This window comes from Callospermophilus lateralis, chromosome 18, assembly GCF_048772815.1.
Source record: "Callospermophilus lateralis isolate mCalLat2 chromosome 18, mCalLat2.hap1, whole genome shotgun sequence".
Lineage (NCBI taxonomy): Eukaryota > Metazoa > Chordata > Mammalia > Rodentia > Sciuridae > Callospermophilus > Callospermophilus lateralis.
In genome coordinates this window covers 19,311,543-19,322,048 of record NC_135322.1, presented here as the reverse complement: position 1 = coordinate 19,322,048, position 10,506 = coordinate 19,311,543, and the positions used below count along the sequence as shown (strand labels likewise).

The 10,506-nt window shown below is 42.9% G+C and overlaps 1 pseudogene; it reads right to left on the bottom strand.

Annotated features, from left to right (window-relative positions):
- Nucleotides 1-713: 713 nt before the first annotated feature.
- Nucleotides 714-1,279, bottom strand: LOC143383204 (high mobility group protein B1 pseudogene; annotated as a pseudogene).
- Between the last annotated feature and the right edge of the window lie 9,227 nt (nt 1,280-10,506).

The window sequence follows — 10,506 nt, the reverse complement described above, 5'->3', positions numbered from 1 at the left end:
TTTAGAGGGTGAATACCAAAAAAAAAATTTTTTTTAAAGCACTTCTTTATTTTTGGATTTGCCAGCTCATCTTCTGTATTACCTGTCCCATCCTGGAATCAACCCATTCTAGGTCCTCTCCAGGGATCCCTGTTTCCTTATATGGGAGAATGGGATTTAGAGATCAAGATTTGAGTGTTGCGCATGCTCGTTGCTCCTGGAATCTTCTCAGTGGACAGCTAGGGAATTTATGTATGTATCCTAAACCACGCATATTTGTCTGCATCTATCTATGTACATATTTTTTTAATAAGAAAATTGTATTTACTTAGAAGCATTCAGAATGTCAACAAAACAGCTGCAACTTTTTTTTTTTTTTTTTTGCAATTACAGAGTGGTATTCAGTTAACAGAACAACAATTATTTTGTATAAGCTGCATCAGAGACAACTGAAGATGAAAAACTACCGTCCTCATATATAACTAATTTGTGCTGGGCACCCACCAGGACCTGTTTAAATTTCCATGCCAATTTACAACCCCTGTACTGTACCAGGCAAGGTCAGTGGCTACTGAAAATACCACCAGGACAGGGCTCTCTAAAGACACATTCGGTACTGTGTTAACTATGCAAAAGAAGACACTGTACAGTTTAAAAACAAATCTTACACAGCCTTACATTTCAATTTTTTTCTTTAAATGGAGTGAGTTGTGTAGGGGGGGGTGTTGAATGCTTTATAGACAAGAAATAAACTGTGCTAGAACCAGCTTATTCTCATCATCTTCTTCATCTTCATCTTTTTCGTCTTCCTCCTCCTCATCCTCTTCATCTTTTCGTATTTTTCCTTCAGCTCAGCAGCTTTCTTTTCATAAGGCTGCTTGTCATCTGCAGCGGTGTGATGCCACCTCTCTGCCAGTTTCTTTGCAACGTCACCAGTGGATAGGCCAGGATGTTCTCCCTTGATTTGGGGGCGATACTCAGAACAGAAGAAGAAGAAGGCCGGCGGAGGCCGCTTGGGTGCATTGGGATCCTTGAACTTCTTTTTTGTTTCCCCTTTAGGAGGGATATAGGTTTTCGTTTCTCTTTTATAACAGCTCTTGTCCGCCTTTGCCATGTCTTCCAATTTTCCTTTCTCTTGAGCAGACATGGTCTTCCACCTCTCTGAGCACTTCTTAGAAAACTCTGAGAAGTTGATTGAAGCATCTGGGTGCTTCTTCTTGTGCTCCTCCCGGCAAGTTTGCACAAATAATGCATATGATGACTTTTTGCCTATCAGCTTCTTAGGATCTCCTTAGCCCATGTTTAGTTATTTTTCCTCAGTGAGGCACAGAGTCGCCCAGTGCCCGTCCGGCTCTCACTTGCCCCAGTGCTGTCTCTGTGGAGCTCAATGGACTGCAATGGCTCTCTATGTACATATTTTAATAGATGAGTTCATACCGAGATCTCCAGTTCTAGTCCAGCACTACAGTGCTCATTCTAGAATTCCCCCTGGCTTTCTGTGGTTAGTTCTTAATCAGTCAGTAAACAGCCTGTCTTTTATCATCTCCGGTACATTTTCTTATTTGTTCAATCCTACTATACATGAAAAGTAGTTTTCAAAACCTGTATCCTTTTGAGAGGCAAATACATCAACTAGAACACAATTTGTATTCTTTTTTTTTTTTTCCTTTAGAGTAGCTAGTCAAAACACTGTCTTAGTATTTTTCTTTCTCATTAGTGGAGTTAAGATATCATTTGTAAACAGATTCATTTGTCATAATGTGCATTCTATCTTGGGTTCCTCCAGTATTCTGGGTGATTTCTAAAATTTTTCTTACAATAAAATTCACTGTTTGAGCTAGGTGTGGTAGCACACGCCTGTAATCCCAGTGGTTCAGGTGGCTGAGGCAGGAGGATTTCGAGTTCAAAGCTGAGCCCCGCAATTTAGTGAGGCCCTAAGCAACCTAGTGATATCCTGTCTCTAAATAAAATATATATTTTTTAAAAGGGCTGGGGATGTGGCTCAGGGTTCAATCCCTGTACCAAAAATAAATAAACAAATACATTCTTTTTTTTTGTGGGGGGACAAGTTACGCTAATGGTTTTTCCAATATTGAACCAGCCTTGCATTCCTGTGATAAATTCTATTTGGTTATAATATTGTTGTTTTACTATATTGCTGGATTAAATTTTAAAAATGTTTTGTTAAGGAATTTTGTGTCTATGTTTCTGTGGCATTTTGATCTGTAATTTTCTCTTCTTGCAAAGTGTTTGACTGGTTTTGGCATCAAGAATATTTTGGTTTCATAAAGTGAGTTGGCAAGTGTTTTCTGCTGTTTATTTTTATTTATTTTTTTATTTTGAAGAATGTGCAGAATTAGTATGATTCCTTCTTTAATTGTTTGGTAGAATTCATCAGTGAAAACATTTGGGCATGAGGCTTTCTTTTTTGGAAGGTTTTAATCACAAAATAAATTTTCTTAATGGACACAGCACCATTCATATTATCTATTTCTTCTTGTGTGAGCTTTGGTAGCTTCTTATAAGATTAAACATTCACTTACCATATAATTCAGCAATTTCACTCCTAGGTATTCCCTGATGGAAAGTGAAAATTTATGTGTACACCAAAGCCTTTCAATTCATAAGTTTTTATGGTACATTATAAGACTCCTACAGGAACTTCTAGGAATAACTCCTGCTTGGTATCAATTCTCTGGTCTTTAAGAACCAGTCAGGTATCCTTAACCATCGCTGGATACCTGACCCATGATGAACCTATGCAGTAAGTCTCTAGCCAAGGCTGGTCCAGTCTGAGCCTTTTCATAGAATTTGGAATTTCAGTGGCTGGCCTGTTATGTGCAGACTCTTGCTGTAGAAGATGGTGGTTGTGGTGGGGTGCCATGTCTTCTGCTACGTGGTTGGAGGAAACAGAAGATGTTGGGCAAGAAAATAGGTCAGGCCCAGAGAGAGGGGCTGGGATGAAAAATCCAAACTACACTGATTTGCTCTCAAGTCGCCGCTCTCTGCATTCCTATTCTGAGCTCCATGAGGAGTCCAGAGTCCCTTAGGCAAAGTTAAGGTGTGTTTTGTTACTTAAGTACCAGAGCATTCTTTGGGGTTCTGAGGTTTGAACCCAGGGTTGTTTGACCACTAAGCAACATCCTCAGCCCTTTTTTATTTTGATACAGGTTTCCACTAAGTTGCTTAGGGCCTTGCTAAGTTGCTGAGGCTGGCTGTGAAGTTGCAATATTTCTTCCTCATCCTCCCAAGCCTGTGGGATTATAGGCATGTGCCACCACCTGCCTGGGCTAGCCCAGAACATTTGAATGCTAAAGTGTTTCTCTGTCCTTGGACAATTTGAGAGGTGGTTTTTTTTTTTTTTCCCCCTATGCCGCCTGTCACTTTCCCTCAACTGACCTCTCTCTCCTTAGTCTAAGTGGCAGACCACTGTGACCAAGACATACACACTGCATCTCAGCTTGAATAAACTGTTCAAAAGACAACCATGACAAGGATGTTGTCAAAAGACACACAAAGGCTTGCCTGAGATCTTCTGAATACTGGGCTGATGTATATTGAAGAGTAACAATGACAATGAGGATAATGATTTCAGATTTTCACTTTCCCAGAGCTCAAAAAGAGCTTGTTGCCTTGAAGGTGTTACAGTTCCCTTGAGAGCTTTCATTGTTGTAGTTATCCTCATTGTTGTTACTACTATATACAATGATCCTGGTTACACTCACAATGACCCTGTGCATCTTTTTTTTTTGAGGGGGGAGTACCAGGATTGAACTCAGGGGCACTTAATGGCTGAGCCACATCCCTAGCCCTATTTTATATTTTGTTTAGAGACAGGGTCTTGCTGAGTTGCTTAGTGCTTCACTTTGTGCTGAGGCTGGCTTTGAACTCGTGATCCTACTGCCTCAGCCTCCCAAGATGGTGGGATTACAGGCCTGCACCACCACACTCGGCCCTGAGTATCATCACAGTGACCATGGGTATACTCACAATGAGCCTGGGTATGTGCACAGTGACCCTGGGTATGCTCACAGTGACCCTGGGTATGCTCACAGTGACCCTGGGCATGCTCACAGTGACCCTGGGCATGCTCATAGTGAGCCTGGGTATGCTCACAGTCAGTGGGGGCATGCTCACAGTGATCCTGGTTATGCTCACAGTGAGCCTGGGCATACTTACAGTGGACCCTGGGCATGCTCACAATGAGTCTGGATATGCTCACACTGAGTGTGGATGTGCTCACAGTGACCCTGGGCATGCTTACAGTGACCCTAGCTATGTTCACAGTGACCTTGTATATCCTCAAACTGACCCTGGGTATGCTCACAATGAGTCTGGGTGTGCTCACAGTGACCCTGGGTAGGCTCACAGTGTCCCAGGGTTTGTTCACAGTGACCCTGGGTATGCTCACAGCGACCCTGGGCATGCTCACAATGATCTAGGAATGCTAATTTTCTTTCTGTTTCCTAATGTTGAGAGCCACAGCGGAAGAAACCCCAGCAAACTTTCAGACTGCCAGCTAATGATTGGCTCACAGCGGCCCCAGCAACATCTAGCTGATTGGCTCCTCTGCGGTGATGTTCATTGGGCTGTTTCCCTGCCCTTTCAGGTCACGGAGCTGCTCATTGGGGGGCTTTTTTGGCTCCGCCCACACGACCCAGCCAATCGGCCTCAAGAGCAGGAGGATTGTGGGAGGTGGAGAGGCTGGTGGTTGGGGGAGTGGCTTGTGGGAAGCTGGTGGTGGCAGTTGGGCTCTGAGGGTTTTTCCTGAGGAGCTGTTTTGTTTGGGGTGTGTGGTTCTAAAAATAAAGTTAGTTTCTTTTGATAAGTGGCTCCTGAATTGTGCCCAGCCAGACTGCGGCAATAGTGACCCTGGGTAGGCTCACAGTGTCCCAGGGTTTGTTCGCAGTGACCCTGGGTATGCTCACAGTGACCCTGGGCATGCTCACAATGATCTAGGAATGCTAATTTTCTTTCTGTTTCCTAATTTTACCAGGTCATGGCTATCTAAGGCTACATTTTAGAAAAAATTAAATTAAGTAGTGGCTCTTGTTAAAAATAAGGCAACTGGGATTATTTTCTGCTCTTTGGTTATAGAAACAAATTAAAAAAACTAAAGAAAAATGAAAATAACATTACCTCTGCTTTCTAAGTGGCATAGAATGTTATTTAAATAAAAAGTCAAATGAACTTTTTGGATGGCCATTTCTGATGCTCATTTTCTGGGGAGAAAACCATTTCTCCCTTGTTTTTGCATGACTTCCTTTGTTTACATTATAGGGAGTCAAGTGTGGACAGCTTACTCCAAGGATCTTGATGACCTTGGCTGTACATAGTTCACTTGGTGCCAGGAACAAGTTACGCCAAATTTGGTTTCAATTGCCTATGGGAATGGGAATGTGTATTTCCAATGCCAAATACCTCCTTTTTTCCCTTTGAATTTAGGAGCTGGAATGGTATCATAAGCTTCTTGGTGCTGATTATTTCGACTGCTGTGATGCTAATGATTCAGTAATTGAAAAAATAAAAAATCATAGAAATCCTCTGCTGATGGAGGAATTTCAAAGCTTGTTCATTTTGTTGACAAATGTGCCCCTCGGAGATGCCTAAAGAGACACAATTTCTCTCTACTTTTGAATGCCTTTTTCCCTTGAAAGAAATCACACAAAAAAGTCAGATATGATAGCAAGTGTCAAGAATCCTGGCCACTTGGGAGGCGGAGGCAGGAGGGTTGCAATTTGAGGCCAGCCTTAGCAACTAAGAGAGACCCTGTTTCAAAAAAAAAAAAAAAAAATTCAGTAAAGGTAGGAATAGGCAGCTCACAAAGGAAGAAAGACAAATGGCCAATAACATATGAAAATATGTGCAACAAAGGAAATGCAAATTGAAATAGTGAGTTTTTTTCCTCCTACCTCATAAGAAAAAAATACAAGCCTACTTTATTTTATTGTGCTTTGCAGATATTGCATTATTTACAAATTGGAGGCTTGTGGCAACCCATCATGGAATGAGTTATTGGTACCATTATCCCAACAACGCATATGATCATTAACAATGGAGTGATTTTTAATTAAATCATGAATACTGTTTTTTAAAAAAGATATAATACTCTTGCACATTTAACAGATCATAGTGGAGTGTAGATATATTTTTTTTATACACAGTGGGAAACAAAAAGCTTTGGGTCTGACTCACTTTACTGCAATATTCACTTTATTGCAATGATCTCAGCTGAACCTGCAATATCTTCTAGGTATATCTGTATTATATAAAGTCTTACGATAAGCCCCTGAATTGCTGAGTAAGCAAGTGATTTTTCTACTTTACTGGAGGTGGTGTGAATTGGCCCACCCTTAGGTGCTATCTGGCAATGTACATCAACACCTAAAGGTGCATGCTTGCCCAGTAAACTGACTTCCAAGTGCTCATCCTAAGGACTTTATTGAGGATGAACACTGAGGTCATTGACTGAAGGTGACTCAGGAGAGAGACTAGAAACAACCTAAAGTCCACCAACAGGGACTGGTTAGATAAATGACTGTCCAGCTATTCATGGAACGGAGGGCAGGTACTAAACACGAGGACGCAGAGCTTCATATGAGAATGAAAAGGGATGTTGCTGATGAATTGCTTGTAACAAGGAGTTACAAAACTATGCTTATTGTGATGCCTTTTCTGTTAAAAAAAATCGGTTTAGGTGCATTTTAAAAAGCAGTGTGGCCAATCAGAAAGAGACAGATATCATATGATTCCACTCATTGAGGCACTTAGAGTAGTCAAATCTAGAGAGACAGTGGAATGGAATTCGCCAGGGGTTGGGGGTGGGGTTATGAGAGTTGCTTACGATGAGATGAGAAAATTCTGAAGACCTATGGTAGTGATGATCGCACAGCAATGTGACTGTATTTAATGTCAGAGAACTATGTACTTAAAATGGTTTCAACGGTGTATTGTATGCTAGGTATATTTTACCACAATAGCATTTTTCTTAAAAATAAAATAGCTGGAAGGATGTTTGCAAAAATAATGGCATTGTTCTTTGGGTGGTCAGTCTTTGTTTTCTTTACAGTGAGCACACAATATTTTTATATTCAACGAGATCATCTTGGCCAGCTAGTGAGTCATGGATTTATTGAGTATCTCTATTTCTGTTCAGATTAAGAAATGTTATTATGTATACTCAGAGCCTGCCCTGCTCCCCGCCCCCATCTGCCGCTAAGTGGTTCTGTCTGGAAAGTTTAACTTGGAGGCAAATGTCTAGTTCTTATTCCCCTTGCTCCTCTCTTTCCCACCTCAAACTTCCCAAGACTGGCTGAGGGACCGACACTGGCTATGGATCCTGCCACCTGGCTTAGTTCTCAGCTCCTATAGAGCATTCTTATCCACTGTGGACACCACTGCCTTCATGGATTGAGTTATTGGTACCATTTTCTGGCTGCCAGAGGAATTTGTGGGTATCTGGAGAGGAGGGGGAAGCTCTGGGGTTTATGGAACCCATTACTGCAAAGCTGCATGCCAGCCAAGCACTGGCAGAACAGGGAGCTATCCCAAGGACCCATCCAGGGCTTCCTGCCCCTTCCCTTCCGACTCCGGAGCAAAGGTTGGAGAAAAGTGGTATGGGATCAGGGTAGGAAACAGAGATGATAGACCCCTCATTCAATTCTCAGCTTGAAGGCTACCTGTGGCAGGTCTTGGCTGCTCAGGTGCATCCCCTGCCAGGCCAGCTGAGGTCCCTTGTTTTATTTTCTCCAATGCCCTTGGCTTTCTCTAGAGTGTTGTGTTCACTTACTTATCTGCATGTTTATAGTCACTCTGCTTTACTCCTAACGCACAATCCTGATCTGCTCTGTTGCTTCATCACTAGATCCTGAAACAGTGCCAGTGTGTAGTGGGGGCTCAAATATATTTTAAGAATAAAAGAAGAACTGAATCAGTATGAGAGCATTGAGGAGTCAAGACCCAACATGTGTACCCAGCTTCATGACAGTGCTGTCCCGAGCATCCTCTGAGGGCTGAGGATGATGGCCATGTCTTCCTCATGGGCAAGAACCCAGGATCCAATGCTAGCTCTTGGACAGGGGGAAGTGGCCAGATGTTGAAGAACACATTTGGGCTCTGCATTGGTTATCTACTACTGCATAACAAATCACTCCAAAGATTAGTGACTTAAAAAAGGGAATAAATATTATTTTATAGTTCCTGTGGATCAGGAATCTGCACAGAGCTTAGCTGGGTGCTTCTGGATGCTCAGAGTCTCTCATGAGGCTGCAATTGAGGGTCTGGGCTGCAGTCTCATCTGAAGGCACCACTGGGGGAGGATCCATGTCCAACCAAGCTTATTCCCATGGCTGCTAGCAGGATTCCTCTCTGGCTTTGATGAGTCCTCCCTCAGTCCTTGCCATCTGGGCCTGTTCGTAGAACAGCTCACAGTGTGGCTTCTCTCAGCATGAGGTGCCATCTAGAGCAAATGAGAAAGAGTGAGAGAGGGCAGTCCAAGATGGAAGCCATAGATTTGTAATAACCTAATATCTGTTGCATTTGCTATTCATTGGAAGACAGAATAGCATTTATTACCCACTGCATACTCAAGGGAGAAGACTACACATGAGGAATCTGGGATCATTAGGACACATTAGGACCCTGTGTAGGCTGCTGACCACAGAAACCCCAGTACAAAGCTCAGGGGTGAACTCAGTTGTGCATCTCCCATGATTCAGAAACTATCCCATATATCAGCACTCCTGGTCATTGCCAAGCTCCAAAACAGTCCAAATGTTCATTAGCAGAGGAACAGGTACATACATGTATTCATCCATCCATTCATCCACACATGGCATCATTCATTCTGGGTACAGTGGGATAATAATAAATAAAAAATTAAAAAGAACTATGTTGGCCTTGGTATTTTTAGAAGGAGATACCAATATGGGATTAGATATACAAATATTTTTATGAAGGAAATATCTGAATTATTACAGGGATGGGGCCCAAGAAAGGGGATAGAATGTCCAGGCCAGGATGCAGACCCCTGTCAAAGAGGGAGGAAGAGGGATGAGGTGGGAATTTAAAGACAGGTTTAGTCAGGCTATTGGGCGGTCCTTAAGCCAAAAACTGCATGCTAGAGGAGGCCCACATCCCACAGGAATAGGCTGGCATTTGAAGACTTTCCATGCTCAGCCAGCGGCCAGGAGCAGCACGCAAGAAGTGTGGCCTGGGAGCCGTGCATTTCCGTGGCTGCTAGGTAAGTAAGCGTGGGGTGGTAAATCTCAAAGACATGATGTTGAATGGGATAAGGCCAGGTGTCACAGGATGCAAGCAATAGGTAGAAGATAAAATACACAAAACAGTAGACATTGGTCATGTCAAATCAAGGATGTACCAAGAGTGTGGTTGTGCATTTAATGATGGGGACACATCCCGAGAAACTTGTTATTGATGACTTTGATGTTGTACGAATGACATAGAGTGAATGTATGTAAACCTAGATGGTGTAGGTCAACGACTTGACTTGGCCTCTTGATACAATCAAGAGATGGCGTGAATGTGAGATGCATGAGGCTGCTACCAGCATAATATTTCACATTGTTTTTTATTTTTTTAGGCACTGGAGATTGAACCCAGGGGTACTTTACCACTGGGATACATCCCTAGCTCCCCTTTTTTCTTTAGTTGTAAATGAATACAATGACTTTATTTGTTTGTTTGTTTGTTTATTTATTTATATTTCCTGTAGTGCTGAGGATCAAACCCAGTGCCTCACACATGCTAGGTGAACATTCTACCACTGAGCCACAACCCCAGCCCCCAAGCCCTTTTTATTTTTAATTTTTATCTTGCTAAGTTGCTGAGACTCTCCCTAAGTTACTGAGGCTGGCTTTGAACTGGCGATCCTCCTGCCTCAGCCTCCTGAGCCACTGGGATGACAGGCGTGCCCCACCGTGCCCATCCGGTGATGGGAATTTTTTAGTTCCATTGTAATTTAAAGAGACCACAGTTGTCTATGTGATATGTTGTTGACTGAAATATCCCAGTGCAGTGCATGGCTACATAAAAACAGAAGAGGAAGTGTGCACTGAGCTCAGATTGGAGTTAGGGAGGGAGGGAGTGGGCAGGATTCCCCAGAGGTGATACCTGATCCCAGGGGAAGCTGGAAAGTCCAATGGGACTTTCCCCATAGACTGTGACTTTAAAACTGTTAGAATGAGAGACAGGAGACATGAAAGGGCAGGTTATCACCTGCAGGCATCTGAGCTGTGCTGTCACCAGCTTCAACCCAAGAGGGGGAATGCCTGCTGACCAGCTGTACACAGTGCCAGCAGAGCTGCTCTGGGTGATGGGCATGTCTAAGGCAAATTAGAACTTCTAGGGAGTATGAAGCGGACGACCATAAAAGTGAGCTCATAAATTACAAGAGGATGATGTGTGTGGCAGCAGGTACCCATTCACAGTACGGAGGCAGCAGTAAGCGGGGACGAAACTGAAGGGAAGAGAGAGGATAGTGGCCCTGGGTTCTGACAACTGAACAGG